This window comes from Pavona decussata, unplaced genomic scaffold (genome assembly GCF_977016875.1).
Source record: "Pavona decussata unplaced genomic scaffold, jaPavDecu1.1 SCAFFOLD_48, whole genome shotgun sequence".
NCBI classification, from domain to species: domain Eukaryota; kingdom Metazoa; phylum Cnidaria; class Anthozoa; order Scleractinia; family Agariciidae; genus Pavona; species Pavona decussata.
In genome coordinates this window covers 2364148-2380170 of record NW_028145470.1, presented here as the reverse complement: position 1 = coordinate 2380170, position 16023 = coordinate 2364148, and the positions used below count along the sequence as shown (strand labels likewise).

At 39.7% G+C, this 16023-nt stretch overlaps 2 protein-coding genes, 2 long non-coding RNA genes and 1 pseudogene across 12 annotated transcripts in view; 1 reads left to right on the top strand and 4 right to left on the bottom strand.

The window, feature by feature from the left end:
* LOC146481745 (uncharacterized) overlaps positions 1–16023 on the top strand; it is a 155497-nt gene that overhangs the window by 81920 nt on the left and 57554 nt on the right. The gene's annotated exons all lie outside the window — the stretch shown is intronic.
* Positions 1–16023, bottom strand: part of LOC146481746 (uncharacterized) — a 93796-nt gene that overhangs the window by 37518 nt on the left and 40255 nt on the right. The window contains exon 1 of one of the 3 annotated variants that reach the window (XM_085107826.1): positions 9019–9106. The exons of the other annotated variants lie outside the window; for them this stretch is intronic. The gene's annotated coding sequence lies outside the window, so the exon portion shown is untranslated. Of the gene's footprint in view, positions 1–9018; positions 9107–16023 lie in introns of those variants that run through there. 3 annotated transcript variants of the gene reach the window in all.
* The window catches only part of LOC146481747 (uncharacterized), a 68022-nt pseudogene that overhangs the window by 14813 nt on the left and 37186 nt on the right, over positions 1–16023 (bottom strand). The gene's annotated exons all lie outside the window — the stretch shown is intronic.
* LOC146481750 (uncharacterized) overlaps positions 1–16023 on the bottom strand; it is a 67696-nt gene that overhangs the window by 37518 nt on the left and 14155 nt on the right. Inside the window, exon 2 of the mRNA XM_085107830.1 lies at positions 1675–1784. The gene's annotated coding sequence lies outside the window, so the exon portion shown is untranslated. The remainder of the gene's footprint in view (positions 1–1674; positions 1785–16023) is intronic.
* On the bottom strand, positions 11938–13468 carry LOC146481751 (uncharacterized). 3 transcript variants are annotated; one of them, XR_014864217.1, is made up of 4 exons: positions 13213–13468; positions 12716–13003; positions 12403–12482; positions 11938–12031 (listed from the first exon to the last, which is right to left on the bottom strand). It is a non-coding gene; the product is annotated as an uncharacterized LOC146481751 (long non-coding RNA). The 3 variants fall into 3 exon arrangements; XR_014864216.1 differs by having other exon boundaries at positions 12403–13003; XR_014864218.1 differs by lacking the exon at positions 12716–13003 and having other exon boundaries at positions 13213–13449.

Below are 16023 nucleotides of genomic sequence, written 5' to 3'. Positions count from 1 at the left end.
CAATTTTCTTTTTGAATACCAAGACCACTTGTTAAGTTCTACTTTCTCCGCATAGTTTTAAACCACGCAAAAATATCCCTGTATTAGTAGGCACCACCCATAGGAAACCCGAGTATCTCAAGATGAGCAGAACGTATGCGCAATAACAATAGCAGGCACCGTCCTTTACTTAGAAGGGCTTTGTGCAGCTGGGTCCTGATTCTAAAATAATTTAACTGAAGTGATTCTTTCAAATGTTTCAAATCCGAACAGTGTTCATTTATGAAGATGGTTTCATTCTGCAGTTCTGTTACCTTGGTAATGTTGCTCTGGGACAGTTCCAAGACAAAGCAGGTATTTTACACATATCATATCTTTATTTACGTTTAAAATTGATCTTATTCACTAAAACTTAAATGATTTAACAAATTTCAGTATAATCAAAGAAAAAAACAAGCCAGGATTTCTGGGCCCAGTTGTTCAAAAGGCGATCAACACTAATCCCCGATTAAAAGTTAACCGAGGTTTGTATCTCGCTCGTTAAAAATGTTTTTGAAAGCAGATTTTTAGCTAAAGGTAAGGAAAAGTTTAAGTCAAAACTGGAGGGCAAAAATCTTTTGGAAAAATACTTATTGATAAGTAATTAAACACGGATCAAACTTCACGTTAACCGAGGATTAGCTTAATCAGGCCTTGAACAACGGAGCCCTGGACATTATTTACACTGGTAGACAACCGCAAAGGATCTTTTGAGCTACATGTTTTCTATGTAGGGGCCATATTTACGAAGCCCTCTTTACTTAAGATGTGTCCTCAGTATTGTTTATGAACAGTAGTCTGTTGTTATTCTAAACAATACAAAAGATGCATCTGAAGTTAGGATGTCTTTGTGAATCTGACCAAGGAATTTAGGTTATACGGAATATACATTCACTGACACATTCTTATCCTCTGAAAAATGCGTAGCCTAGTTTCCTATTTCTTTTTCGTCCTTTTGAAAAGTTTTAACAATTTTATTGGGCGAAATATAAAAAGAGAGCCTCGAAGGGTAAGGGCGCTAACGGGCCACGAGGTCCCATGGGAGGCGCCCTCTTGGAACTGAAAAAGTTTAAATATATGACAAATTGATAAAGTTAAAACATGTATAAATACAAAGACATATACATTACAAAGAAAACTATGAAGGATTACTTCACTTTACCCTTACGACTCCTCAACGGAGCTTTACGAACTTAAGCTCTACGCTACTTTACGGCGTGTTTTAAGGTTTAGTATAAATCTGCTCTGAATTCGTGCTGTGATGGACAGTCACGAGGAATGGAGTAAGTGCAGACCATGTCGGCATCAACGAATGTAAAAATGGGACGAAATACCTAACCAAATTTCCAAAAAAAAAAATGAAAGCAGTTTCTCATACCTTCAAAGTAATTTCTCACACCTTTACGAGTCTAATACGTTGTTCACTGTTTTGTAGACTTTAACTGACACGAGGCGTTCAGACTTTGAAATTCAAATTGGATTCTGAATTCCCTTATGCAACTACAATTATACTCTATTCTCAAAGTAAACAAATTAGCAAGAACTTATTCGTGGATTCATTGCCGGTCAGTTTCGATACATTTCTAAGACTATGCTGGTTCTTAATTTCGTCAATTTCAATTACAATTACAATAACTTGCTTTCTTTCGTAATAACATGATGCCTCTAATCAGTCCAGAACATGGCTAAATAATTTCAAATGCAAACGATCCTCGTTATATAAGCAGAATGTTATTAAAACATCCAACAGATGTTTTCCTGTAGAACTTAACTTGTTAAATTATCTATTGAACCATTATCATTACCCCACACTATCCAGTATGTACCTGATATTTACAAACTTACAGATGCTACAAGGACTTTACCAGTCGGTATACAAAACTGAATCGTCTCGAAGCAGTTTCAGGACTTGGCGGTACGTAAAGCGTCCACCCAGGAGCGATTTTTGTTTGTTTTTCCTATAAGACAACAGCGCTAAACTGTTCCAGGCTTTCAGATAGTAGGGCACTTAAGCGGCGACTACGCGTCACCTGAAATATAACTTTACATGTGTGATACGTCGCAATTATTTCAACTCGTTTAAGTTCTACAGAAACGGCAAACTACCCAGGAACCAAATTGGTAGGAGTGACGTTCAGTTTAAGAAAGAGAATGAAAATTCATCTTTTGTGTGCTCACGTTTTCCACGAAACCTTGCATTTGGTCATTTCACGTTGTTGTTTTCCAGAGAGGCAAAGAAATGCACCAAAATTTAACACGCGCCTACAGAGCGATTGTTTGTGCTCATTAAACTTATTGCTTTGCAGCGTTGTCGCTGCCGTCGCCGTCGTCATTAATTTCTTAAGTTCTCAATAGCGCAAGCAAAAGGCTAAAATCATAACCAGAGCGGGAAAATTAAATGCCTGGGCAGTTTTTTCCTCTCTCATGGTCCCGTGCGATTAATTTTCGCGCAGTTCTCTTCCTGTTTCCATTCTATGACTCTCCATCTGAGAGCCTGGAAGAGACTATGCGACAACCGTAAATACAATGAGTTCCTGTCAGCTTGTTAACCGTACATTATAAACTACTTAATTTAAGTACTTATACTAAAAGTTTTCTTATGACATAGCACATTGTTTCTTACTAGCTTTTTTGTACTTTGTACAAACTCTCAAGTTCTCGAATTAACAAATCAAATGTGGTTTAGCGTTATCTGCACTCTTATCGACAACGATGTTCGTCATCACAGTGGTCAAAATGTTGCGCCTCGTGAGTCCACAACACATTTTGACCACTGTGATGACGAATATCGTTGTCGATAAGAGTGCAGATAACGCTAAACCACATTCGATTTGTTTTTACCACAATATCAACGTCAAAGAAAATTTTTATAATAACTGTCAAAATTTCCGCGCGCTGATTGACACTAGAAGCGTTGTCTAGACTCCTATCGACAACGAAAAATTGGCCAATCAGATTGTGAGATTAGAAACAATTGTGGTAAAAACTCTCCTTTACGTCAGGATGTTGTTCACTGTAAATTTTCTTTCTAATCATCAGTGCCTTTTCGTCGCATTGTTTTGCTTTAGTGTTGCTGTCCAAGCTCGCAGTAATCATCAGCTAAGCTGTGATAACTTGCTGCTACCTCAGGATGTTCCTCACCGTAAATCTTCTTTCTAATCATCAGTGCCTTTTCGTCGCATGCTTTTCTTTCATTGTCCTGTCCAAGCTCCCTGTAATCAACAGCTAAGCTGTGAAAACTTGCTGCTACCTGAGGATGTTGTTCACCGTAAATCTTCTTTCTGATCATCAGTGCCTTTTCGTCGCATTCTTTTGCTTCGTGGTGCTGTCCAAGCTCCCAGTAATCATCAGCCAAACTATGACAACTTGCTGCTACCTGAGGATGTTTTTCACCGTAAATCCTCTTTCTAATCATCGGTACCTTTTCGTCGCATGCTTTTGCTTCATGGTGCTGTCCAAGCTCCCTGTAATCAACAGCCAAGCTGTGAAAACTTGCTGCTACCTGGGACCGTAAATCTTCTTTATAATCATCAGTGCCTTTTCCTCGCATTCTTTTGCTTCATGGTGCTGTCCAAGCCGCGTGTAATTAACAGCCAGATTTTGATAACTTTCTGCTACCTCAGGATGTTGTTCACCGTAAATCTTCTTTCTAATCATCAGTCCCTTTTCGTCGCATTCTTTTGCTTCGTTGTGCTGTCCAAGCTTCCTGTAATCAACAGCCAACTTGTGATAACTTGCTGCTACCTCAGGATGATCCTTACCGTAAATCTTCTGTCTCATCATCAGTGCCTTTTCGTCGAATTCTTTTGCTTCGTTGTGCCGTCCAAGCTTCCTGTAATCAACAGCCAAGTTGTAGTAACTTGCTGCTACCTCAGGATGTTGTTCACCGTAAATCCTCTCTCTAATCACCAGTGCCTTTTCGTTGCATTGTTTTGCTTCATTGTGCTGCCCAAGCTCCTTGTAATCAACAGCCAAGCAGTGATAACTTACTGCCACCTCAGGATGTTGTTCACCGTAAATCTTCTTTCTGATCATTAGTGCCTTTTCGTTGCATTCTTTTGCTTTGTTGTGCTGTCCAAGCTCCCTGTAATCCACAGCCAAGTTGTAGTAACTTATTGCTACCTCAGGATGTTCCTCACTGTAAATCGTCTTTCTGATCATCAGTGCCTCTTCGTCGCATTGTTTAGCTTCATTGTGCTTTCCAAGCTTCCTGTAATCAACAGCCGAGCTGTGATGACTTGCTGCTATCTCTGCCTTTTCGTCGCATTCTTTTGCTTCATTGTGCTTTGGAAGCTTTTTATAATCTACAGCCAAGCTGTGACAACTTTTTCCTTTTTTATGACGTTCCTTATTGTTTGTTGTTTCGTCACTGTACGTCTTGTTCACAAAGAACCAATTCCTTCCATTACATTCGCTTGCGATATTTTGCTGTACTAACGACAGGTAACCATAGCGCAAGCTGTAAAAACTATCTTCTTGATTGGAAATCTTCTTTCTAATCATTAGCGCCATTTTGGTGCATTCGTTTCCTTCAGTAGGCTGTCTAAGTTCGATGTAGTCAATGCCCAGGTTGACATAACTTGCCGCTACATCGGGATGTTCTTCTCCGTAAGTCATTTTTCTGATCATCAATGCCTTTTCGTCACATTGTTTTCCCTCCTTGTACTTTTGAAGCCACCTGTAATCTGAAGCCAAGTTGTGATAAATGGTTGCAATATCCGGATGTTCTTCACCGTAGATTTCTCTTGCAATAATCAGTGCTTTTTCGTGGTATTCTTTTGCCTGATTGTGTTGTCGTGTATCACTGTAAAGAAGACCTAAGTTGCTGTAGCCTGCCGCTAAATCAATGTGTTTCTCACCGTACATTTCCCTTGCGATGGAGATTGCCTTCTCATAATATTCTTTCGCTTGATTCTTCTTGTCGAGGCCGCTGTAAACAAGACCAAGGCTGTTATAACTTGATCCTACATCAGCGTGTTTCTCACCATAAATATTCGTCCTAATAGTAAGTGCTTTTTCATGGTATTTTTTGGCTCGCTCGAACTTTTGAAGCTCAATATAAAGATTTCCCAAGGTACTGTAAATTCCTGCCATGTCTGCATGTTCTTCACCGTGAATTCCCTTAAAAATCCTCAAGGCTTCTTCATAGTTTGATATTGCCAACATTCTCTTGCATTGCTCCTCCAACACTCTCCCGCGCACGCAGAGAACCTCTGCTTTCAATAAATAGCCTTCCCGCGCACTGGTTATGTTCTCAAAAGACTGAAAGGCGGATTTGGAAAATGTAATTGCATCTGATGGTTTACCGAGGTCACAACAAACACGAGCAGTTGCGCAAAGCCATGATACAACATTGCCTGGAGTGACAGAATGTGTTAATTCGTTCACGAAGACATCTCTTACTGCAGCATCGGTGGCAAGGATTTCATGAAGCATTTTACAGTGTGCGATAATATTGCGTAACTTTGTACAGGCATACTCACTCTCTCTCAACAGCTTTCGCTCCGCCTCAATTAGTGAGTAAAAAGTTTTCATTGCCGCAGATATACACTGTACTTTCTCCGAGAGAAGAAAAGCAGACATTGAAGTTGTCGTGAGCACTTCATGGACAATGTTATGTAATTTCAAATAGCAGGGTGCCTCATCTCCACTCTTTAAAGAAGTTATCAGAGAAGATTTTAAAATCTTTGCCCTTATTAACTCGTCCGTTTTTCCGGGTGTACAGGACTTTACAAAGTCAACAGCGGCTTCGATTGGAAGAGAATCATTTGCACACAGTGAGAGAAAGCAAAATGTTTGACGAAGAACTTCGTCGCTTTCCGATACCCTGTTTATTGCTATTTTAATGGCAGTGGTCATTGTTCTGGAGTAAGCCAAATTTTCTGCCGCAAGAGGTTGTTCTGTTTCTTGGCGTTTTCCATCATCCAATGTTGCCAGGTATTTTACCCAACCGTAGTTTGGAGAGCCATTGTTGACAACTGTCTGTACGTAAAATGCAGCAGCTGCTAAGGCAAGTGGCTGATACTCAAGAACCTCGGCAACTTTTTCAACCTCTTTGTGATTTGAAATCTGTGAATTTTTCTTTAGTAACTCTATTGCCTCATCTTCCTTCATCCCTTTATCAAGTGACTCATGGATCGTGTAGGGAGCATTAAAGGGGATGGAACTGCTATCTTGAGTTGTAATTAGCACCTGACCGTGGCCCCATTCTTCACTAGCAGTCGGAGGCAGATTGCTACGAACCAAGGACAAATCAACAACGTTGTCAGCAATCATTAGCCACTTGGAAACCTGTTTCATCTTTGGCAAAATCAAACGCTTTAGGTGCTGAATTTTTTCGTTTGCACTGACTTCTTCTTTTAAGGTGGCCAGGTTGGTCAAGGTGTATTCTGTCACTCCCAGCTTTCTTGCCAGATCCATGTACGAGTCAGCTAGTGTTTGCAGGGTTTCTGCATTCAGTGTCACAACAAACGTTAGACCTTCACTTTCTTGAGATCTTTTGTCGAAAAATTCTTTTCCAATTTGACGAGCGATCTGACTTTTGCCACAACCAGGAATTCCAGACAAATAGATAGTGCTGACACCTCCTTCACTCCTTTCCGCAAGTAATTGCATTTTGGTCATGATGTTCGTGACTTCATCTGATCGTCTGATTATTTCATGGGATGGCTTGAATGCGAGATTGCAGAAAGACTCTACTCTGGAACTGACCTCCTGTGTAAGGGCTTCAACTTGAGCTTCTTTTGTTTGCAGGTCTAATGTAAGACTTTCAACTCGTTCTTCTTTCTTCTGTATTGTGTCTTTAGCCACGCGTAAATCTGATTTTGCTTGTGTTAAGTCAACTCGTAGCTTGTCAGCCTGCATCTTCAATTTATTAACCTCTGCCGTGGGGAAGCTCACCTGGTTTTTAACTGCCTCGATATCAGTGATGGGAAGATTTAAAGAGTTGAATGCAGCGATCACTTTTCCTACGTTGTTCTGGAACTCAGAATCATTGATACTGAGCTCACTAATGTGAGCAATATCGTTACGGATTTGACGGAGATCATCAACATCTTTTTTGACCGCCAGACTAAGGGTGTTTCCAACACTATTTGAGTACAGGATTGCAAAGAACAGACAGCTACAATCCCACTCTGTCGTGTTGCCATTTCTTATTGTTGCCAGATATCGAGTATTCCTGGTGTGACTTCTTCGATATTCTTTGTTGAAGATGTCTCGGCCATTCTGTGGTGTGTCTTTCCATTCTCCAACCGGAGTTGTCTTGTAAAGAAAATCCCATTCCTGTTTGAAGATTTTCCGTAGTCCTTCCGGAACTAGGTTGAAGGCGATGTAACACAGTCGAAAATAGTTCAGTTGTTCTGGAGTGTATTCCATCAGAGACGTTTCTGTAGTGCAAGCATCATATTTTGTAGAGTCTTAGGATGCATTTTTTTGGGAGAATCCAAAAACAGATTTGTGATATCAGATCATTCGGATTAAGGTTGATCATAGGAACCGACGAATCCACTTTGGAAGAGGATTCGTCGGTTCCTTTGATGCACCTTGGTCCGAATGATCTGAGATTACAAATCCGTTTTTGGATTCTCCCAAAAAAACGCACCCTTAAAATGTTTTTGCTTATTATTTTGTTTATTTATTTTCTACGGTTGGTCTTCATAAAACTAACTCAATTGTTTCTTAAACTTGGTAAAACTTAAAATGTTTTTGGTTTAAAAATTTTTAAAAATTGAGTTTTTTATAATGATCATGAATTTTGTGCATGTCAATAGTTTTTCTGGTCCGATCTCAGTGCTTCATCCGGTGACAAGCAAGACCCAAAAGTTTTTACTGAAGGACATGTACATTTGTTATATACGACACGCAGCCAATAACATATCAACAACTCAATTTCATTGGACGAAATTCTAAAGATATTAATTTTCGCGCTTTTATGAAGTGAAGCCGATTTCATATTCAAACGAACAACAGACTGATGCTATGAGTGGTCAAACTGCTGATTACTTCGATACGCTTTGATTCGTTCAGCCTCGATATTAAGATATCAATTCGTCTAACGTTTCCGTTTGTCAATGTATTTCTCTGATAGTTGTGAGAAATTGCTACTTTCGATTTGATGACGTTGTATCGATCGATATTGTACAGTAAAATTTAAATAATGATAATCCCAGGAAGAAAAGTTTAAATGAATAAGTAAACATATTACGTACTTAACTGAACAGGCAGTGAACTTCGAGACCGAACTTTTTACATCAGAACTGCGAACCTGCAATAATGTAATAAAGAAAAGGTAAGATTGTTGATACAAAGTTTATTCCAAACTTAAATTATCACCTTTTTATTTAATGCCATTCAAAAAGGCGCCCTTTGCACTACAAATTATTGATTATGTACTTACTAAAATAACGTTTATTTGTCGCGTTTTCAATTACATTACTGTAGTTGTCATGTGTGATGATAAAAACAGTTGGAAACATGTGATCAATTTAAACTGCTGGTGACAATATTAACAGAACTGAGGCAGCTCACCACCCGTGATGTGCACCAGAATTTTATGAGTTAACCAGCAATAACGTAAGTTCGCATAATACTGGATGTGTTTCTGTGACATGGGAAACTGATACTTCAAGCAAGACGTATACTGTCGAGCCTAATAGAGGAAACAATAGTTTATAGCAAACACGACTCTTAATTTATGCTAGAATAACATACCAAGAAAATATAAAAATATACCATCACATTTATTCTATTGCGCATATGCCACACATTGACATTCACATCCTAGCAGTATGCAGGATATTTGTCAATAAAGATAGTTTAATGGCCTTAGCACCCACGAGTCTCCTTTAGCTCCGTGGTAGAGCAGGATGGTTCGACTCCTGATAGAAACACTCGGATTTCTTTTTCCGAGTGTACCTGTGTCACTGACTGAAGAATACATCATTCTCACCCTATTCAGCGTCGTTAATACAGTTAAAAGATAGTATCCGCAATACTTACTCGAAGTCCTTGCGCTTTACTTGGTCTTTCGATGTAGTTATTGTCTCTGCGCGCCTCTCTGACCTTAAGTCTTCATTAAGTACAAAGGCTGTTGAAACGTAATTAAATTATAGCGAATGTGAGGAAACTGATTATACAAGTTGGTCAATAATTTGCCCTCGTTCCTTTTTATCATAAACCAAGGTACGTATCTGTCGTCTGCGTGTTGGCCCTTAAATGTTCCAAACACTCCAAATCTTCAAAATAAACACAAGAGAGCAAATCAAAGGACCTAATGTTCTCTTCATGATAGAATGACTTTTAATCCGGCAGTTAAGCAGACAAAAGGCTTCCTATGGCCTGAGGCATGTTAACAAACAAAACATGCAAGAATGTTTACCAAACGACTTTAACAATTTCTTTTGACGATGAACAGCTTTAGATTTTATAGTTTATGAAGTAAAAGTTTTTTTACTGGAGTCTTTGAGTCAACTGAAGCCTTCCCGGCTGACGTCTGCGGACAGGAAGTTTAAAGAATTTGCAAATGAATTACATTTTTCCAGCTGATCATCAGTGAAGTCCACTCTATCATAGACAAACGATCTTTCTAAGCAACTAACATACAAACAATCTATCGATTAACGATCTTCCTAATTGTAAAAATGTCATGAAAATTTCTTGTACACATTACACTGTTAATTTTGCTTTCTGCATGAATGACGCACAAATGAATCATTTTTAAATGATCCTTAATGACATGGTCTTAATAAATTATCTTTATATGTTTCATCCAGCTTAGTGGACTTAAGAGATTGTCTTATATAGAATGCAACAATGTAATTTATACTTTGAAATACTCACTCCAAATCGTTGGGAGTGGCCTGTCCTTAGTTGTCCTCTCTATCTTTAAGTTCTCAACTGCAAAGCACAGAGGATTGATTACGAAAGTAAAAAGGTGGGGGTCTTCCCTTTGTAATTCAGTTTCACAAACAACCTCTAATCAAAGCGGATACATCCTAGTTATACGCTTATTTTGTATCCATTTGCCTCATTTTGTCATGAATTAATGATAGTCAGAAGTCGAATGTTTTTGATGTAAAAAAAGGTTAGGCAGTGACGCCTAGAATAAACAATTTTATCGCAATTAGGAATTTGAAAGATCGAGCCAGGTGAATGCACATTAGCTGACGCATATGTTTTTGTCGAAAGCTCACTGATGCCGTTAACAATCTAGTCACTTACACCTTTGTTACTTCTTAGCTTATAGCTACTTACATTGCTGAAGAAGTTCTTAGATTCGAGATTGATCCTCAATATAGCAAGTCCTCTTCTATTGCTGTTGATCGCAATTCTGTGCTGAGCGGAAGGACAAATGAAAGTGAAAGCGTAACTGTAAAAATGTCATGGAAATGTCATGTACACATTAACCTGTTTATTTTGCTTTCTGCATGAATGACCTACAAATGAATTATTTTTAAATGATCCTTAGTGACATGGTCTTAATAAATTAACTCTATATGTTTCATCCAGCTTAGTGGACTTAAGAGATTGTCTTATATAGAATGCAACAATGTGATTTATACTTTGAAATACTCACTCTAAATCGTTGTGAGTGGCCTGTCCTTAGTTGTCCTCTCTGTCTTCAGGATTTCAACTGCGAAGCACAGAGGATTGATTACAAATGTAAAAGGGTGGGGGTCTTTCCTTTGTAATTTTTCACAAAAAACCTCTAATCAAAGCGGATACATCCTAGTTATACGCTTATTTTGTATCCGTTTGCCTCATTTTGTCATGAATCAGTGATAGTCAAAAGTCGAATGTTTTTGATACAAAAAAGGTTAGGCAGTGACGCCTAGAATAAACAATTTTATCGCAATTAGGAATTTGAAAGATCGAGTCAGGTGAATGCACAATTAGTTGACGTATATGTTTTCATCGAAAGCTCACTGATGCCGTTAACAATCTAGTCACTTACATCCTTGTTACTTTTTAGATTATAGCTACTTACATTGTTGAAGAAGTTCTTAGATTCGAGATTGATCCTCAATATAGCAAGTTCTCTTCTATTGCTGTTGATCACAATTGTGTGCTGAGCGGAGGGACAAATGAAAGTGAAAGTACACGAAACAAAAGCTTCTTAGTCTTACTTCACTGACTTTATCGACATGACTAGTGATTGGCTACTGATTCCTGCGTCTGGCTGGCTGATAAATGCAATGATTAATTACCTCAAACTTGGAGAACCATGTCGTATTCAACGCCACGAGCGCTGAAAATTGGTCACGCGAAGAGAAGAAAATGGATGACCGTCACGCGAACATTCGAAACAGGTCACCAGGGCCGTAGCCAGAAAAAAATAAGGACTGAGGCAATATCCATGGTTGAATTCCCCGCCTAGCTATTTAGGGTCTTAAATATGATGGCTACGTTTAAACAAAACACTGGGATCAAACCGTATTTGACAAAAATTCCGCTAGGAGCCCTAAAGGCCATATAGATCTAGAGATCTAGGTGTTTTTTTTTTTGGGGGGGGGGGGGGACAGTCCGGCACAGTTATCAAATTTGATAACCGGGACCAAAACAAACTATTAGCCAATCAAACCGCAACGTACAGTTCACGTGACATGTTATCATAGCAACCATCTTCTTTCAATATGATGGCCATTTCAATACGAAATGGGGCTCTAATTCAACATTCGATTTCGGTCGCACAGTGAATTTGTGCACAAGGAAAGGTTTAGAATAGGAATTTTGGCCTGACATCAGGAAAATACGGTACAATCGATATCTTTGTCCATAATTAATTGACAAAGCTCATTTTGATATCTATCGAAAGCCTCATAGCGTCGTGGTGGACCGAGGAAACCTCGAGCGGTTTTGGCTGAAGCACAGAATTCCTGAGCGATAGCCGATCAAAAAGAAACACCAATCCCAAGAAAATAACTTCCATCAAAGATGCTTGTTTATTGCATAAACATTAACATGATTTGAACTTCTTGTTGCCTTGCTCCTCTCCTTCTTGTCCTTCGTCAATCTGTATGAATGAAGAAATGTTGCGTTATAACTAACTTTAAAAATGGGACTTCAAATAAATTTTGTTTCTTTCTTGTACCGGGGATTTCGAAAGTGCAGGAGGCGATGATTCGATTGAGCAGCGACGTGTGTAGAGTCGCTTCGATCTGTCCTAGATAACAGTAGATAATTGAAGCGACGTACTGCAATAGAGGTGCAACGGACAAGTCCCGTTTAAATTGTTCTTGAAAGGGCGTATTGAGGTTGTTTGCTGTGGCTCAAAGCTCGAACTGTTATGAGTCTGGCATCACACGGGATTAAAACACCAAGCATAAATTTGTAAAGGATAATTACATTTTGGGAAAATCGTAAAATCGTACTGTGAAGGCATACCTCAACATCCGGCATGTCACCTTCATCACCGAGCTCTGAAATCACTCTCTGTGGTTACTGTCGGCTGGCTGGTTATTAATCTAACGACGAGAACAGAAATAAAAATATTACAGTCATGTAAATGTAAGCTTAAATGTACTACCTAGAAAAATACGAATTATTTCCGTTCGTATCCGATCATATTAGTAACGATACTGAACAAGACAAAGACATGTAATTGCCAAGGAGGCATTTCCGGAACAAAGCGTTCGATAGTTTTCGACTGAGTTGTTTATCAAAATCGTTCCTGGATAACTTAATTTTGAAATCCTACCCTTCATCACTAGACTTTCCCGAAGTCCATGAGCTCCTTTTTATCTCTATTAAGAAAGTATTGTACTCGGCCTATTTGCTTGCCAGCAACATCTCTCAGCCTGATCTCTCAACGTACACGCTTTCTTGGCACTCTGGGACATCTAGACAATGTTCGACAATTCCTCCGGTATTTCTTCCACCAAGGGCAACTCGCATTGTAAGTTAAAAAGGACCCCTGTTTCCAAAGGTTAAGTAGCTATTTTTCTCTCGGTGGAAATCCATAATGCTGCCTTCATTTCTAGTCATCCTAGAAGCAAGAGTAATTAACAATGGCGGTCAGTAGCGGAATCAGACCGCAAATCAAAATATCATAGTGCCCTCTTACAATTCTTCATGCCCTCCGACAAATAAGTGTTGAATCGAAAGATATATCAATGAAGATCACGACATTTTTTCTTCGTGTACCACAAAAATTCCCAACTACCCTAAAGTTGATGGCAAAGACAATAAACATACCTGAAAGGGACTGTCATTTCGTACCACCTCTTCAAATCGCAAGGGAAGATCTCGCATAATTCTTTCCCGATGATCGCCATTTTTGCAGGGCCTTGAAGTTTATTGTGCTATCGATGTTCATGCCTGGAATTCTGGGTATGGAACGCGAACACAACCGAAAAATAACCGAAACAATTGAACGCTCTCCGAAAACTCACCGAGCTCTGGGCTGGCGCCATGTTGTGACGTCACGCGGTTATCAAATTTGATAACTGTGCCGGACTGGGGGAGGGGGGAGAGGAGCTATTTAAATGCTACTTTAGGGGCTCTGTGTTCTTGTATGCGGCTGGTGGTTTGTTTCTATAGAAAGGCCTTAGATAACAACGACCTAAACCAGGTTCGGCTGACAAGCGGTTTCGCGAAAAGAAGGGTTTGTTGGGGGTGCTCAGTCTCGCAGGCTCATAAAACCTGGTCTCGGACGTTCTTATTTGAAGATTTTCGTTTCTAAAAGGCAACGAATTTAGCTGTTAAATGCCAGCGTGATTCGCCTGTGCCCACTAGCATCCCATCACTGTAGAACCTCGAGCGGATCCACAGGGATTTCGCTGAGGACATGGGCTAATGCAAGGCCATTCAGCCTGTTAGAGCCCATCGATGAACGGCACCAGGGACGAATTGCATAAAACTTAACGGCGGGCGTAAATGCTATCGTCAGACGTTAAAATACTGAGTGTGAGTGGGCTGAAGGTCTGGCCTTAGCAGTTACGCCCGACATTGAATTTTATGCAACTCACCTCAGGTCTTCAACTTGCGGAGAGCGCGAAAGCTGCGCTCGCACGAACATCTTCCTGTACTTAGTCGCGCTGTCGCCTGTCCGCTTTCGGCCTCTACAACTTCTTTCCCACCATCTCCGGTGGCTTCTTCACTGACATCACCATCTTTACTAGATGGACTGAAAGGCAAAGTTGCTTAGCTAAATAATGTCAAAACATGGTCAAATTTTGTTTCGATTATAGAGAAGCGCTGAAAGAATGTTATGAGAGCATCTATTTACCGCTTCCTTTGAAAAAAGCTGTTGATTAGATAGAACGTTCCCTGCTAGCAGAGGTCTCTGACGGCAGAGACCTCTGCTAGCAGGGAAATAGAACGCTGCATTTTGATAGATTTTCCTCATTCAGATCAGAGAAGACAGAAGACTCGAGGAATGGCGTCAAAACACATGAAAACGAGGCAGTTTTCTTTAGGAAGTCGCTGCCTGGTTAGCATGAATTTTAGCTTAATTTTTCTCATCTGAAATTCAGGCCACTGCCTGATTCGCGTTATCATTAAACATAATACCATGTTGCGTTAACATTTTTTATATTTGTTTAACTGTTTGTGAATTTATTTGCTGCTAGTGCCTTTCTTTCTCCTTCAAAAAAAAAATCTTACTTTCCCCGGAAAAAAAAAAAAAACCAAAACAATGACTGGGGCAAGTGCCTCGGTTTGCCTCATACTGGCTACGGCCCTGGTCACGCAAGTGATGTACTGTTTAAAACACGGCAGCAGTGTTTTATCGGGATTTAAAGCCACAAGGCGTAGCCCTGATAAAACATGAGCGGCGAGTTTTTTGAACGACTTCAAAAGCATTCGTGGAAAAGCTTGTGTCAAGAGAGGTCATAACAATGATGTATTTGTGAAAGTTGGAATTTAGCATACGAGAAAAACAGTTAACACCACATACTAATAAGGAGGAGGTTTTATCGGGTTTTAAAACCACTGCACGTGATGTTGTATCGACCATTTGATAGGTCAATGGGCTTATGAATTATTAATAACTGTTTGAAGTGATCATCAGTTCATTAGTGATTTTCATAGCATCATTTAACTGTAGGATTGTTTGAAAATACTCATAAAATAATGTTGGGAATTTAATGAAAACGTGCCTGGTTAAGAGAAACTGTGGTGCCTCATCAATAGTCTCTTTCATGAATGATGTATTTGTGAAGATTGAACCACCGTAAGAAAATAGAAGCACCGGATCCTGAAGTAAAGGTTCTACAATCAGTGGTTCACTAACGAACCACTAAAATAGAAAAACAAGGCTAATTTAACTCCATTCGAACGTCTGATGATTTCATAGGATGGCTTTAATGCGATATTGCAGAAAGGCTTAATTCTGGAACTGACCTGCCTTATATTGAAGGGCTTCAACTTGTGCTTCTTCTGATAAAAATGTAAGGTGACTCTAAATCACCCCCACCCTTCAATTTTTTTAAACTTTGCATCCTCGCATAAAGATTACAACAGGATCACTTGAACGACTGATCTGCGCTATTGCAGAAAGGCACTATTCTGGAACTGACCTCCTATACTTTGCAACCTTAAAATTGAAGGTGGCTCTGAATCCCTCGGCTACAGTTTCGTAAACTTTCCCAGACGTTGTGTCTTGACATGCTGTTTACAATCCAAAAGTAAAATATGGGAATGAACGTGCTCGTTTGTTAGGCGTAATCCCTTAACGCTAAAATTAGGGAAGTTTTCAACAGGTTCTGTTGTTGCTATGGTATCCTACTCAGGAACGACGAAGCCGGAGGGGGGGGGGGATTGGGGAGCTTTACACCCCAGCACCCCACCCCACCCCACTTTTCGCGAGGACGATATAAAGAATAATTAAGAAAAGAGATGCTCCCAAGAAAAGGACGCGCCCCATCACGTTATGAAGTGGGCACTAGCGAGTCCCCAGACCGAAATCCATTAGCCTACTTCTCTCAAACGGACATCTCTATAATACGAACACTTATTCCTATCCCCTTGGTGTCCGTAATAAAGAGATCGACTGTATTATATTGA